The following is a 16,117-nucleotide window of genomic DNA, read 5'->3' as shown; positions in this document are numbered from 1 at the left end:
ATAGTCTTCCAGACAAAGTCAATTTATTATATAACTTATTGACTTTCATTTTCTATCATTTAATCTATATCAGAATAATTCACTCAAAATGTTCGCAATCCAGAGAGGGTTTATGCGTCATTTGGTTTATGGAGTGCAGAAGTACTTAACTGAATTCAGAAAGGTACTCAATAAATTCTGAGACTACAATTTTGAATCGGACCAGAGGTATTTACCCCATGAAATCAAGATCACAAGGAGTTACAACATTTAAACACTGAGAAGAATAATGTATTTAAGAAAAAATAACACTTTAACAAAACATTACTTTTTAAAAGAAGGTGGTTCAAATATTAATATGTAGATATAATGCAGCTAATTATATGCCCCAAATAACAGGCATATCACTCACCGTAAATAAAACATGTAGAGTGTTTTCATTCTTTCAGAAAGGATCTTCTTATATAATTGCTTGAGATATCATTAAAACCATTTCTGCATAATAGAAACAAAAAAGGTTCAGACCATCTGTACTTTAGAGATTTCTCTGTGGTATGTCACAAGTTACTGAAATCGAGACTGCTTGTAAATATTAACCAAAAAGGGATCTTTTGTGAAATTAATAGCCTTTTCTATTCTATACATGTCAACAGAGCCTATTATTTTACTGTCAGTCCACTTGGTATATTTAACAATTAGTTTAATACTCAAAGTCCTTAAGGACAAAAGACAGAAGGGCTGCCAATTTCCAGTATGGTGAGAGATCACTCATAGCCCCAGGCTAATGAGTTACAGTTTATTTCTTTGACCTCTTCTTGAAATGACTGTAGGATCCTTTGAAGTGAAGGTTGAGCATTGCCATCTTCCATTCTGATTTCACATTTCTAATTAGGACACGTATTCTAATCAAAATATTATAAAAGAATATTAAAATACCCTAAAGTGAACAGATTTCATGATCACTGTATACTAACAACGTGATAGAACTAATGAATTTAAAAAGTGCCTCACAAAAAAAAAAAAAAAAAAAAAGTGCCTCACTCAAATTACTTAATTTATACAGAAAGAAAACCATAAAGAATAAAAGTAAACAAAGAAAGTTGCCAGTGGCCTTGTGATGGCCAGTTAAAACAAATCAGTAAAATGTTTCTTTCAAATAAAGTTAAAATGATTCAAAGAAAGAGAAAGAAGAGAGAAAAGAAAGGAAGAAGGAAAGTAAGAATGAAAGAAGATCTTTATATAATAGCAGACATCTCTTATTGTTTAATGAGAAAGTACAAATTTCATCTTTTTAACAGATTTTTTAAACTAGAAAATGCTCAAACAGTAAAATCCTATTTATGATTCAATTGGAGGAACTGACATAATATTTCAGAGATGATTTCTGTTGATATATTATTATTAAATAATTATTTTAAGTCAAATGTATCACATAAAATTAAAAAATAAACATATGTAAAAAATTTAACTTATTAATAAGTAAGATGTTAAAGCAAGAAAAAAATAAAACTGAAGTCACACATACACAATCAGGAAAGCTGAAATTAATTTACAAGTAGATGCACAATTGCTTAATATGCAAAAGGCAATGGAATGTAGTGTTGTAATCATCTCTTGGGATGGAGAAGATGAAATCAAGGCATTTTTGCATTTCTACCTCCCAAAATTTACTTGCATCTTTATGAATAGGAACCATTTGTATCACCATCAGGCCAACACAAGTTGAATTCTATCTCTAAATTTGCAAAATAAACATAATTAACAGACTCCTATAGAATCAGATAGCCTCAGGGTCTGCTGGACAACATCAAGCATTCCTTATAAAGGCAGACTGTAATCTTTTTACCTGTTTCAAAGATTGCACCTTTTTCCCAACACTATGTCCCTGTCATACCCAGGAATGTATTCTTTCATAAAAGAAAAAAAAAAAAAGATTGATTATGTACATTCGGTTGGTGGTGGTAAAATTATTGAGCATGCAAAGTTGAATAAGATGGATCTATCTATCATAAATATTTTGGTTAAAGATAAATATAATCAAGTAAATCATCACATTCAGATAAATAATATAATAATAATATGTATAATTATATTTTGATATGTATAATATCAATCAATAATATGCAAATGAAGCCCAGTGTGAATTAATACCATAGCAAAAAAGATAAATATATAAATAATGTGGAATGCTAAAAATGTTCTTAAAAGAAACAATACCTGTGCTCAACTCTTAAGAACACAGAGGATAGCTAGTCTAATCATGCTTGTGCATCTGTCTCACGATTCTGGAGGCTAGAAGTCTGAGATCAAGGTGTCAGCAAAGTTGATTTCTTTGGAGATCTTCCTCCTTGGCTTGTAAATGGCCATATTGTCCCCCTGTCTTCACATGATCTTTCTTCTGTACATGTTTCTGTCCTAATCTCCTCTTCTTTTGAGGACACCAGTCACATGGGATTAAGGCCCACCCTAATGACCTTATATTACCTTAATTACTTTTTTAAAGGTCTTATCTCCAAATACAGTCACATCTTGAGGTACTTAGCTTTAGGACTTCAACATATGAATTTGAGGAGGACACAGCTCAGCCTTTGATAGTGCTCAATCTAAAAATTCATAAATGAAGACATTTATGAAAGAAGAGGGGTTAATTAGGAATATTATTACAGAGAAAATGATCCATAGGATGGTCAAATTTGAAGAGGTTACACCATGCTGTGAAAAAAATAATTTTAGTGGGATAATGTTTTGAAATATCACCAACTTACTTTACTTTTTATGTTTGCATGCATGTACAAATGTAGGTAGATGTTTACTTCCTCCTTTAATCTTTTTACTATTAAGAGTAAAACCCATGACTAAAACTCATTTTCCCAGGGAAGGTAAGCAGACATGACTTAGAACAATGAAGGTCATTGCTTCATTTCTAAGCTCTGAGTTTCAAAATAAACTTTAAAAACTATACCGTGCGTCAATTGTTTCAAAAGCTTGATTTTCCAGACAAGAATGAAAGTGTTTGTGGTCCTTTGAGATGTAGGAGGGAGTAGAAGGAGGGGGTGCATTCTGAAGAGATAGAGGGAAGATTAAGAAATCATATGTGGGTCTGTTGGTGGGGGAGAAGGAATGACAGAAAAGCCTAAATGAGCAAGCATTGCTTTTTGCTTCTCAGGACAATATAGTGCTCTTGAGATGGCAGAATGGAATTAACTGAGAGAAAGCCTAATCGAATCAAGATGGGTTTGGGAAGCACCCCCAAGTATTCTGCTTATGTATGGTGTTTACAGCAAGGTTGATTCTTTGGTCTCATGACCACTTTATACTTTAAAAAATTATTGAGAACTCTCATAGTCACAGTATTTACTGTATTAGAAATCCAAAATCTAATACTTACTGTATCCAAAAAACAATTTTAATGTTAACATGAAAAAAAAACAATAATTTTAAAAAATAGTGATAAGAGGGAGAGGCTTTGATTTACATTTTTCCAAATTTTTAAAATCTGTGGCGTGATAGAAGACAGTTGGTTTCCAATATCTGCTTCTTCACTTAACAACATATCTTTTGTGATATGTTGTTGTCATTGAAGAATATCCATCCACACCCTGACATTTGGATAAGAATGACAAGACTATTACTATTGAAATTACTTTTTTTTTAGATAATTGTGAATATCTTTCTATGGTACTATGACAAAACTCAACAAGTGGTAGTTTCTTAACCATACACTGTTATGTCAAAATCCACTGGTCTATCTTGTACTTAGATTTGTGATTTTAACCATTCACTCTGTAACTAGTCATTTGCAAAAGATTGGTTTGCTGTGGTGAAGACTAAATAAACTACTTTTACAGATTGGTACCACTGCTTTGATTTGTGCAGAGCAATTTTACTCCCTATTGCTTTTAAAAAAATTTTTTTAACATCTTTATTGGAGTATAATTGCTTTACAGTGTTGTGTTAATTTCTGCTGTATAACAAAGTGAGTCAGCTATATGCATACATATATCCCCACATCCCCTCCCTCTTGCGTCTCCCTCCCACGCTCCTTATCCCACCCCTCTAGGAGGTCACAAAGCTGTAGAGAATGGACTTGAGGACACGCGGAGGGGGAAGGGTAAGCTGGGACGAAGTGAGAGAGTAGCATTGACATATATACACTACCAAATGTAAAATAGATAGCTAGTGGGAAGCAGCTGCATGGCACAGGGAGATCCCAATTGCTTTTTCACCATCAAAATCACTGATCTAGGTGATCCAAAGAGCCCCATGTGCCCTAGGAGAGTTACAGAAACAGTGAAAAGAAACCTGGATTTTAGAAGTGAAGGTGGGAAAATAGGGTCTCATGACTTGGGACTGTCGACTTCAGCAGTGTGTGCCAGGCTAGTGTCCAAAAGGCTCCATTCATATTTTAGTGGATCCCAGTGAAGGAAGTTTAGGAATAAGGCTAGTTAAGAATAACCTCAGAATAAACTAACATAAGAACCTGACATCTCTTCCTATTGCCAAGATGATATTTAAACTCACTAAAAATTTCAATGGCTGCCAGACAGTTGGACAGAAGATTGAAAATCAGAATTAATAAATAACTAAGCAGAAATTCATAATTGGCTGAAATAATGATACCTGAAAGAGACAGCTTTAAGTCTAGAAGACATAGAGTTACTTTAAATGCACAACTTTGTCTTTAATGTTTTTTGCTTTGTTTGCTGTTTGTATTTTCCTCAGGGTACAAGTGGAGAAAAAAATGTGTTTCTTAAACAAATAATAAATACGTAATTTAGGATTTATAATAAATGTTGTCAATCCCTCTTACAAATATAACATAAGAAAAAAGAGAGATAGAAAGAGTATTGTATATCCATGGGTGTCTTGAAAAGAAAAAAAATTTTGGTGAATAAATATGTATAAACAAGTCATTCTGTCTATATACACTGCTCAAAAAAAGCCAAATCTGCAAAGTGAAATTCTGGTATAAAATATCTGTGTGTTCAGGATACAAATACAATACTTCTTCATTTCTCTATGAAAAAAAATATTGACCCACTTTTCATAAAATGTGTGTTTGTGACTTTGAGGCTAGGAAACAAAAGTGTGTCAATAAAGAGTTTTGTTAATATGATGACATTTTGTCTAATGCAATTTTTAAAAATATAAAGGACTAAGTATTTTATCTTCAAATTCTCTGTAATTTGTTTCTCAGCTGTCTACAACAAAAATAATTTTTATATATAAATATTTATTTCATAAGAAAATCTGTTCCTTCCATAATCAGATTCCTTTTGATGTGAAAAATTCCATTCTTTGTCAACACTGAAAACTAGGTACCAAAAATGAATGTTTTGTGTATACACCAACCTATAAACACACATATACTTATATTTTATCTATATCCATATCAATATCTTTATCTATCTAAATAGGCTATAAGATCTCAAATTAAAATGATAACAAGCATTAATTTATTTTATTGTGGTTCATTAAAACTCCTTAAAATGCTCCTAATTTATATCCTAGATGTATAAAATAGAATGAGAAGAAGCAGGTCCAGTAAATATATTAATTTATTTTAAAATCATTTTCAGAATATATGTATATGATTATTATCTTTGAACATGTACTTGAAATTAAGGCTTAACATGTAGGGAGTAAATAACCTGGAATTTGATAAACTCTTTGTCGAAAGGGTAACACACATCAGAAATGCTTAAGACAGCCATTCAGAAGCTTCTATGAGAAAATAAGTTACCTTTATAAATACAAATCAAATAAATATACAAAAAGGTGTGTAATCTGCTGAGTATTTTGAAACCATGATAGAATCTTGAAAAATCTCTAAACAGAAAGTAATATTATAAGTGAAAGATCTCTAAGAAGGTCAGAAAATTTGAGACCAGTTTAGGAATAGATGAAGTTGGAAGTAAGACAAGCAGGATTTAAATTGTGAAGGTCCCAATAGCCAATACAAAGAAATAGAATCATTGCAGGGTTTGAAACAACATTGTAACATAAGCAGTTGGGTTTAGAATTATTACTCAGGCAGCATTGCAATGAATGGACTGAAGACAATGGAATCTAAAAGAAGGGAGATAAGTTAGGAAGTTATGGATAAAATGCAGATAAGAAGCAAAGAAACTCAGATGAAAGTAGTGGAAACTAAAGGAGGAAGATATATTCAAGAGCTATTTGAAGAAAATATTAATACAACATAGGGATTACCATATTTTGCCAATGTTAATATGCACAATTTTACATTTAAAAAAATTTAAATCTTTCAATAAATGTTATTTATAATCACTGAGGCACAGCTGGCGATCATGACTTAATTATGTGAAAGTATAATTTTCAAAAAGGTAATATCATGCCTCACATGTAAGTTTAAAATGAACACATCTAAGCTTAATTAAATTTATTAATTAGAAGAAACCAGTAAGATGCTAAAACCAGTTCAAAGGAGAATTCAAAGAAAAACATATATTTGTAAGCAATTTGGAATGTTGAATTTGCTAATAGAAGAAAAACTGGTTCATATTGTATAAAGAAATAAAATACAATCAGTGGGCTCACCTTTTCAACTAGGTAGAAATTTTATTTCTATCAGACAAAATGCTTTTTTATTTCTATGGATAAGAGTCACTTGCTTTTTATCCTTTTTAAACTACTGAATATCTACCTCAATAGAGTTGTATAATAGCCTAAGTAACAGAAAGACAAATACATGTGCACACCTCCATAGAATCAGATAATACACAGTCTACTAGACAATGCCCAGAACTGCACTGGAAAGGATACCCAGCCATCTCCTTTGGTATTTCCTAGTCTGGACAATGCTTTATGACCATTGTCATTGCCTGATCATACTCAACTATAAAAATCAGCAACACCAAAACTTGGTAATGAATAGGTTTCAAAGACTTGGAATGGAATCTCAGAGACCAAAGTAGAGTACTCATATAATCACAAGGAATCAAATGGTTGGTGGATCAAGTGTGTTTTGTAGCATTCCTGAACTTCACTTGGTAACTGAAAAGCTAGTTTAAGAACCCAACATCACCATTACTTAAAGATATAATTGACAACAATAGTTTACTTCATCCAACAGCAGATAACATAATTTTCTTAATCTCATTTGGAACTTTTACCAAGAAAGACCACATTCTGGGTCATAAAATGCACCTTAACAAGTTTAAAAGAAGAGAAATCATCCAATGTCTGCTCTCATACCACAAAGGAATAAAACTAGAAATCAATAAGAGAAAGATAGCTGGAAAATCTCCCAAATACTTGAAGATACAACAACACACTTCTAAATACCACATGGGTCAAAGAAGAAATCTTAAGAGAAATTAATAAATGTTTTGAACTCAATAAAAATGAAAACACAACTTATCAAAATGTGTGGGGTACAACATAGCAATGCTTAAAGAGAAATTCACAGCATTGAATACATATACTAGAAAATAAGAAAGATCTAAAATCAATAATCTAAGGTTCCACCTTAAGAAACTAAAAAATAAAGAGCAAATTAAATGCAAAGTAAGCAGAAGAAAGAAATAATACGATTAGAGCAAAAATCAGTAATATCAAAAACAAGAAACCAAAAGAAAAAAATCATTTCAACCAAAAGCTGGCCCTTTAAAAAGATTGCTAAAGTCAATGATCTTCTAGCCAGACTAGGAAAAAATAAGAGAAGAAACAAATTATCAGGAATGAAAGGAGACATCACTAGAGATCCTAGGGACATTAAAAGGAATACTATGAAAAATTCTATGCCCACAAATTTGATAACCTAGGTAAAATGAACCAATTCTTTGGAAAACAAAATCTGCCAAAAGTCACACAAAGAGATAATCTGAATAGGCCTTTATACATATTTTAAAAAATTGAATCAACTATAAAATATCTAGGTAAACTTGAGAATGGCAATGACATTTTAGAAACTGCACCAAAAGCATGATCCATAAAAGAAAGAATTGATAAGTCTGACTTCATTAAAATTTAAAATATCACCTCTGTAAAAGAAAAAAATGTCAATAGAATAAGAAGACAAGCCACAGACTGGGAGAAAATATTTGTAAAAGACACAACTGATAAAGAACTGTTATCCAAAATGTACAAAGCACTTTTAAAACTAACAATAAGTAAAGGAATAGCCTTGAATTAAAAAATGGGCAAAATATCTAAACAGACACCTCACCAAAAAAGATAAAGATGACAAACATAGGCAAAAGTGTTCAGCATTAAATGTCACTAGGGAATTGCAAATTAAAACAGCAATGAAATTCCACTACACTTCTATCAGAATGGCCAAAATCTAAAACACAACACTACCAAATGTTGGCAAGAATGTGGAACAATAGGAATTCTCATTCATTGCTGGTAGAAATGCAAAATGATACAACCACTTTGGATGAAAGCTTAACAGTTATTAAAAAACCTAAACATAATCTTATCATACTATCTAGCAATCACACAGCTTAGTATTTACCCAAATGAGTCAAAAATGTGTGTCCACACAAAATCCTGAGCAGGGATGTATATAGCAGCTTTATCCATAATTGCCAGAACATGGAAGTAACCAAGACGTCCTCCAGTAGGTGAATGAATAGATAAATTGTAGTATGGAATACTATTCAGTGCTAAAAAGAAATGAGCTATCAAGTCATGAAGACACATAATGGAAAGCAAAATGCATATTATTAACTGAAAGAAGCCAATCTGGAAAGGCTATATACTGTATAAGTCCAACTATATGACATTTTAGAAAAGGCAAAAACTATGGAGACAGTAAAAAGATCAGTGAATGCCAGGGGTTACTGGATAGAGAAGGATGAATAGGCAGAGCACAGAGGATTTTTAGAACAGGGAAAATACTCTGTATAACACTATAATGATGGATATATGCCAGTACATTTGTTAAAATCCATAAGATGTACAACACCAAGAGTGAACCTTAATGTAAACAATGAACTTTCAGGGATAATGAAGTGTCAATGCAGGTTTATTTTGAACCATTGTGGGGCAAGATGTCTATAGTGGAGGAGGTTGTGCCTGTGTGAGAACATGGAGTAAATGAGAACGTCCTGTACGGTCTGCGCAATTTTTTTGTGAACATTAAACTTCTCTTAAAAATACAGTTTATTATTTTTTTAAAAATCTGACTTAAGAGCTCAGCCCCAGTGACTTAATTCTTTCATGGACACTACATCACAATCATTCTTGGACTCATTTGAGTGTTACAACACAAACATTATCAATCATCAACTCCAAAAGTAGTTCAGAAAAGTAGAACTTTGAAGGTTAACTAGTTTTAGAAGCATCTTAAACAAATTATTTTCCTCATATTTGCTTTTAATATAAGTGCAAAAGCAATTAATGATAAAATCAGTGCCTATTTAAGTGTGAAAAAAGTTTAAGTGTAAAATAATATTATAAGTGAGAACAAAGCATTTTCATTAATGCTTAACTGTAGATTTTTGTGCGATTTAAAATTAAAATGTTATAATCACTAAGATCTTATAATTAGATGAAATAAAGTAATGGCAGTGTAATAGTAAGGAGAGTGCTTTCTGGATAAGGATTTAGCTGTTGATGGTGATATCAATGATTCTTATGACTACAGAAAAAAGAATTTATGGGGAAAGTAAGTGAATTCCATTGGTAAGTAAAATATATAGAGGAAAAAACGGGTCAATCACCAGTTAGAAATATTTCTGTGGATTTGGGAGACATTAGTGTAGGTGTAGATAAAATTGTTTAGAAAAAGAAGGTAATGAAAATGAATAGAACTAAAGGTAAGGTTTTGATGAACTAGGACATAGAAAATTAAGAAGGGAACTATCTAGCATTAATTGAGGAATATCTAGGATTGTCATATAGTATCCAGATCCAAACTAAAACTAGTCTTTGTGAGCAAGTGACAGATCAGTGGGCAATGAAATATTCCAATTGGCTGTGAGAATTGGGTGATTTTTTTTCAAAACATAATGATATTCTGCTAAACTCACTATGTCCAATTAATATCCCAGTTAAAAATGAAAATACATGGTAAAATTTGAATCTTTCATAGGTTATTTTCACTAAATACCCAGAATATATATTTTTATACAGTTTTGTATGTACGTGCATAATACCTTTTAAAAAAATCATTATGGTTGTGCCCCTAACACCAAGTATATAACAACCCTTATTGTGACGAACTCTAATCTCCTGTTTACTTGTCAGTTTTTCCTCGTTAAAATTATCTGTTCCCAATTGTTCTAACAGAAATATAGCACAGTGTCTGACATGTAGTGGGTGCTCAATAAATGCTTTTTTTAAAAAAATAAATCAATGAACAATTTCTTAGGACTTAGGTAGATAAGGGCCATTGCCTGGGTTAGAGGAAAGAGCAGGAACTTTGGCACTACTTACAAGTCATATGACCTATTGAAAGTCACAAATGCTTTCCCAATTTCCCCATCAATAAAATACAGATAATAATATTACTGATATTGCAAGGTTGCTAAAAGGATTAAATTAAGTTTTATATGCAAATAGGTAACATAATCCCTGCACATAGTAGCTACTCAATAGATGGTAACTACTATTGTTATTATTAATATGTCCTTTTTGCGAGGGCCAAATTTTAACCACAGAGCTCCCTGTGGATTCCACTTCCTCTCCTTTGACATTAAGTAACACTTATAAGGAGTTGACTATATGAAAAATGATGTGATCCCTCTATGCAAAGGTCACCACAGATTAAAAAGTCCTTAATCATTCTCAGCCATGGTCTATCTACTCGCCAATAGTAATGAAGAAGAAATCATTTCGTAATAAAAATGTCATCTCATCCAATTGCATATCTCCATTCTTATCCCACATTCTCAACTGATGAGCCCGTTGTTCCCACATAAATCCTAGGCTAAAGATAGAAAAACTTTAATCCAATGTGGATACAGGGCTCTGAATTAAAGAGCTAATAGTTCCTCTCTTTCATGAAACACTTCTAGCTGATTGCAGGCCTGATTCCTCAACCTGAGTTACAGATAGCCTATCTCTGACCACATTTTTGCTTCTGTCTTGCTTACTGTTTAAGGTTTGAACTCTGCTAATCTTGAGACTTCTGAGTTCAGGTAGTAGCTTGGACAAGAAATCTTCCTTTGGCTGTTTCTAAGTGACCTCTAGGGGGTTCCTAGACATACAGAGATTGTAGTGCTCACTCACCTCCTATACTGACAGCAGTACCCATAAATTCCATCTGTACAAAGATGGAGGCATGAAGTCAAAATAGGAAGGGAATGAAAGCTCTGTGACTAACAGCGTATGGGTAAAATCCTAAACCCTGAATCATATGGCATAACTAGATCAAGTACCTAAGAAAGCACCGTAAGAGAGAAATAATTCAAGTAGAGCTAAGTGCAGAACTAAAGATAGCCAGTGAATAAGTTAAGATCAAAACCCCAAGAAGAGTTTGGAAAATAATACATGAAATAATACATGATCATCTTTAATATTGAGGATCTATGAGCTATTTTTATGATTTTTTTAAATTCAATAGCATTCAGTCACAATAAAAGAAATAGCATTTACTTCACTTAATGGTGTTAAATTAGTTAATTCTGAAAAAAAAATCATTGAGGAAACTTAACCAAATAAGAACTCAACTATACAAGGTCATTCTCAAGAATAGTATTAAAGAACTTAGACTTAACAATTTTAAACAAAAAGTTTGCCTAGAATGATCTTCCTGTACGTTTGGCAATTTATTTGTAGCCATTAGCACTGGACACTGATACTAAGTAGAGTTTTCATCAGAACTTTAATTCTACAGAAAGGACTGCTTTCAAGTTTTTTTTTTACCTTTTGACAGAATTGAAAAAGTTGGTCTATTCCAGCTGTCTGTAAAGTATTAGAAGCTTGTCCTTGACACTGTCTTTGCTCTGCAACTGGCATTTCTTTCTTTCATTCGTTCAGTGACTTCTTGGAGGAAGAGTATCATCTTCTTAGCTTTATTTATCTATGAAGATCTAAAATATATAAGAGCAAAGGTCAAGAAAAAGACCACAGATCAAAAATTCAATAAAAGGCCAAAATTTACTAAACCAAAAAAATTGATGGAACTAAACTCAACTGGAGATCAGAGGTCAGGTGAAAGGCTAAACACAGATGAAAACAAAGAGGTCGACACGGTGAGCTGTGTTCCACCAATTCATTCAATTCCCATCCAAAGGACAAAGGAAGATACTTGTGCCCATTCCTTGAAGTTGAGGCAGCAAGATCTCTAAGAAAAATGCCCTCATTTAATAAAGCAACATTAATGAAAAATACATTGGTGTCTCTAGCCTGTTGCTAATTCAGAATAGCAAGAATGAATACTAACAAATTCATGGATGTTGCTCCAGCTTTTTAAGCTAAGACTAACTTAGCTCCAAGAACTTTAAAAATTACTGTTGACCTATGCCTTTTCTGCAGTCCTCCAAAAATTCAGTCTCCAAGGCATTCTTAGGAGAAAAGTGTTGGGTATGATACACATTTCTCTCTCCCAAGACATCAAACTCTTTTGCTCGCAGAGCAGCCTCGCTGTTGGGTCTTTATCTGTACCCTGGGAATAGTAATGCTTGATATATAGGATTAGCTGGTATAATATTCATAAACTATTTTGAGCTTCTCAGATAGAGGACTCTATAAATATGACATATTAGCATTACCATGATAGTAAGTAAAGGTACAGTTCCTATACAACTGAAAAATTGGTGATCTTACCAATCCATGGATTATGATTATGGCTATGTTTAACTACTGTAAAATGCATAGAATATATTATTGAAATGAGTCCTAAAAAGACTTTTTTCAGTTTGCGTGCTAGTAGAATGCTTTTGTACCCCAAGCCAAGTACAAATCTTTATAAAGGACACTAAAAGTGGGCTAATTTTCAGGGGTTTCTGAGCACATATTAGGCATGTAACCTGGAGGATAAAGTGGTAGAAAGCTAAAACCTCTTATCTCTAAAAACTTCTACTACTTACTTATAAAATATAGCCCAGTGGTTCCCCTAACTTTTTTTCTCTCAAGGACTCCTGCTTTTTGTCTGTTATGCATATAGCATATGCACTATGAAATTCTTCATCTACTACATGAACATTTGTTACATAATGATATGTGCTAATTGGTTCCTAATGAGTCAGAACTAATCAACATACTTTTAAATGGAATTGTTATATTGATATTACAATAACTACTATAGGAGCATCAATACAAGAAAATTATTTCCTTACCAGTGCATCTCATTGTGAGTAAATATGCTTTTTTCTTGTTCCCACAGAATAAGGTAAATACCTGTATTAGCTAAAATACTCCTAAACTAGATGACCCCCATTTTGAAATCAAGGCTACAATGGCTACATTTGATGTCAGGAAGACAACTCATAAAGAACTCTTTTCTTGAGACACCATTTAGGCAACACAGGGCTTAAGAAGTGTCCAGCACTGTTTTAATTGTACAATGCCCTAATTTTCACAAGAGCCCTGTGAGATAAACTATTATTATTCCCATTTTTACAGATAAGAAAACTGAGACACCCAAGGGTGAACTCATCCAAGTCATAAAATTAATAAGAAAAAGAGTCAAAATTCATTGTATTCAAGAAGAATCCCAGTAGATGGGATTTACAGCATACACTACTAACTACCATGCACACAGCCCTCATAGAGATGTGCAAAATAGACATAAGATGTAGCTAAATATAAGTTTAATAAGTGGGTGCCTAATAGTTGCAACTCCAATATTCAAGAAATATTCTGAGATAGGTCAGAAACTTGGACTTATATAAAGAAGGGAGAGAATCAAAGAAGGAATAAATAAAGCAGTCTCTGCATGACAATTTAAAAAGAAATTCATATTAAAAAGAAAAAAAAATGAGTAATGACTCCTACAGATATCCAGCTAGTATTCATTAAACATTCAAGTTGGTTGAGCTTCCATTTTCTTTTTGTGTATCTCCCAATGAGGAGGATAATGCATAAATTCTTCCTGAGGAAACTCAATGCCTTCCTTATGCCTCACTCCCAAATCTTTCTCCAATCTATACCCAGTAATTATCAATACAAACGCAACTCCTTTCCTTCACCTGTACAAACTGTACTGTCAGCATTAGCAAACTCACTTTGAGAAGATATCAGGATCAGTCGAAAGGAGTCTTTATAATTTTGATCAGGTGAAGACCATCCTTTTAGACACTTAAGTGTGTTGCTATTGGAACACTGTACTCTTGATACATTCATCCAGGTGTAAATTGCCACGATGTGGCAGCCACATTAGAAAGCACTATGAGGGTGACGGGTGGTGGGGAGGAGATAATTAGAACACACTCATGATTTTAAGTATTCATGAACCATAATAAAAAAAATTAAAGGAATATGAATGCAAAGTTTTTTTTACTGCAGCGTTTCCTTGGGTCGAGCTTGAGTACAATGGTCCACCCATAACAGCAAAAAAGGGCTAAAAACAGTCACCAATAAAGGCTGGCTGCATTATTTATAACCAACAAATCATAGCTTAAAGCAGCTATTGAAATACATTTTAACAGAAACTTACTTTTCAACTCCAAGTATCAGAACTTTTGCGGAGAGGATATTTGGACAGCTTCATGACTTTCCTTCCTTTCTCTCCTTTTCTCTTTTGCTCTTCTCTCTCCCTCTCTCTTTCCTTTCCTCCATTCCCTCCACTATTTTTTTGAATTTTATTTATTTCTTGGAAAAGATTAGACTCACCACTGGAAATGTCTGAACAGCTACTGTCCTTTTAATAAAATATAATAATAATTCTATATATCACAAATGTCATGGCTTCAATGCTCAAGCAACAGAATTCTTTTGTTGCCTCAGTTTTGTAATATGCTATAAGTACACGCATGAAGAAGTAAAGAAGCATTGGTTATTCTTTAAAATAAAAAGAAAATGTAGATTAAATATGGAAATCTAGAAATATTTTCCTTTTAGTTTTTGAACACCAGATCAAAATCATCAAGAAAAGCAATTCTTTGTCTTTTATAGAAACACCAAAACTCCTACTATTCTATCAAAGCATATCTTTACTAATTATTATAAAATATATTTGAGCCCTGGCATTTATTATGTCATATTTTATGTACTGAAATTATTTTAGAAATAAAATGCTACGAGCTTTGGTTAAGTTGGTAGTATATAGATTGCAATGTTAACTGAACAGACAATAGCAGTATGAAAAATAACAATAAACATCTTAGCATGAATTGTATGCATGACCCTAATTTACAATAATTATTTGCCAAACTCACCATACTATAAGGCAAGTACCATGACTATCTTTTTGTGACTATCTTTCTGAAATGTGAAAAAGCAAATTATTATTCTCTCCTACATTCTCTGGGTTTTTATAGGCAAGTTCATTTTGTCTCCACTGTGAAATACCTTAAAAGGTAACATAGTATTCTGACTCTAGTAGTAATTTATTATACCCGTTAATCTTGTAAAATTGCCCTCTGGATGTAATAATTTGTTATTCTTTTATTAGACCTTCTTCTGCATACTGTGTTTATCATAAAGATGTCACCATTGTGATGCCTAGCAACCATTACAATGTTCTGGAGGTGTTCGCATATATTTTCCTGGGGGAGAGATCTGCATGGTCCCTGCATGGGAGAGCTGTCAGTGTATTCTGATGTATGAGGATTAAAGGAGCCCCTGCTGCAGACTCCAATAAGCTCAAGTCACTGCCTGAAAGCAGTGACTTGAGCATCACTATACTGTGTTAGAAAATGTGTCAATTATCACATGGACCGCCTAAGGGTATTGCCTGGGTCCAGGTCATAACACCATCAAGACTGAAGGGGGAAAAATTGATGAAGAAGTAAGTGGAATTAATTGATAACAAGGAAGCCTCTATATGGAAGGTTCACTGTAACTCGAGACCCCCAAATTTCTGTCTGAGAAGCTTTCCTGTGGACGATCCCATGCGTAAAACTAAAGCTCTCTATCTTCTCTGATATAAAATATGTATAACTGGCATTTCAGACATTTCCTAAAAGCCAGTAGGTAGTTGTCAAACTAGTCAAGAAGCCATAAAAATTAAAATAAAATCATACTAATAACATTATAGTTGTTTTGCTATTATTGTGATTCT

The sequence above is a fragment of the Balaenoptera acutorostrata genome, chromosome 17 (genome assembly GCF_949987535.1).
Source record: "Balaenoptera acutorostrata chromosome 17, mBalAcu1.1, whole genome shotgun sequence".
Classification (NCBI taxonomy): Eukaryota; Metazoa; Chordata; class Mammalia; order Artiodactyla; family Balaenopteridae; genus Balaenoptera; species Balaenoptera acutorostrata.
Note: the sequence above shows the minus strand (reverse complement) of the source record.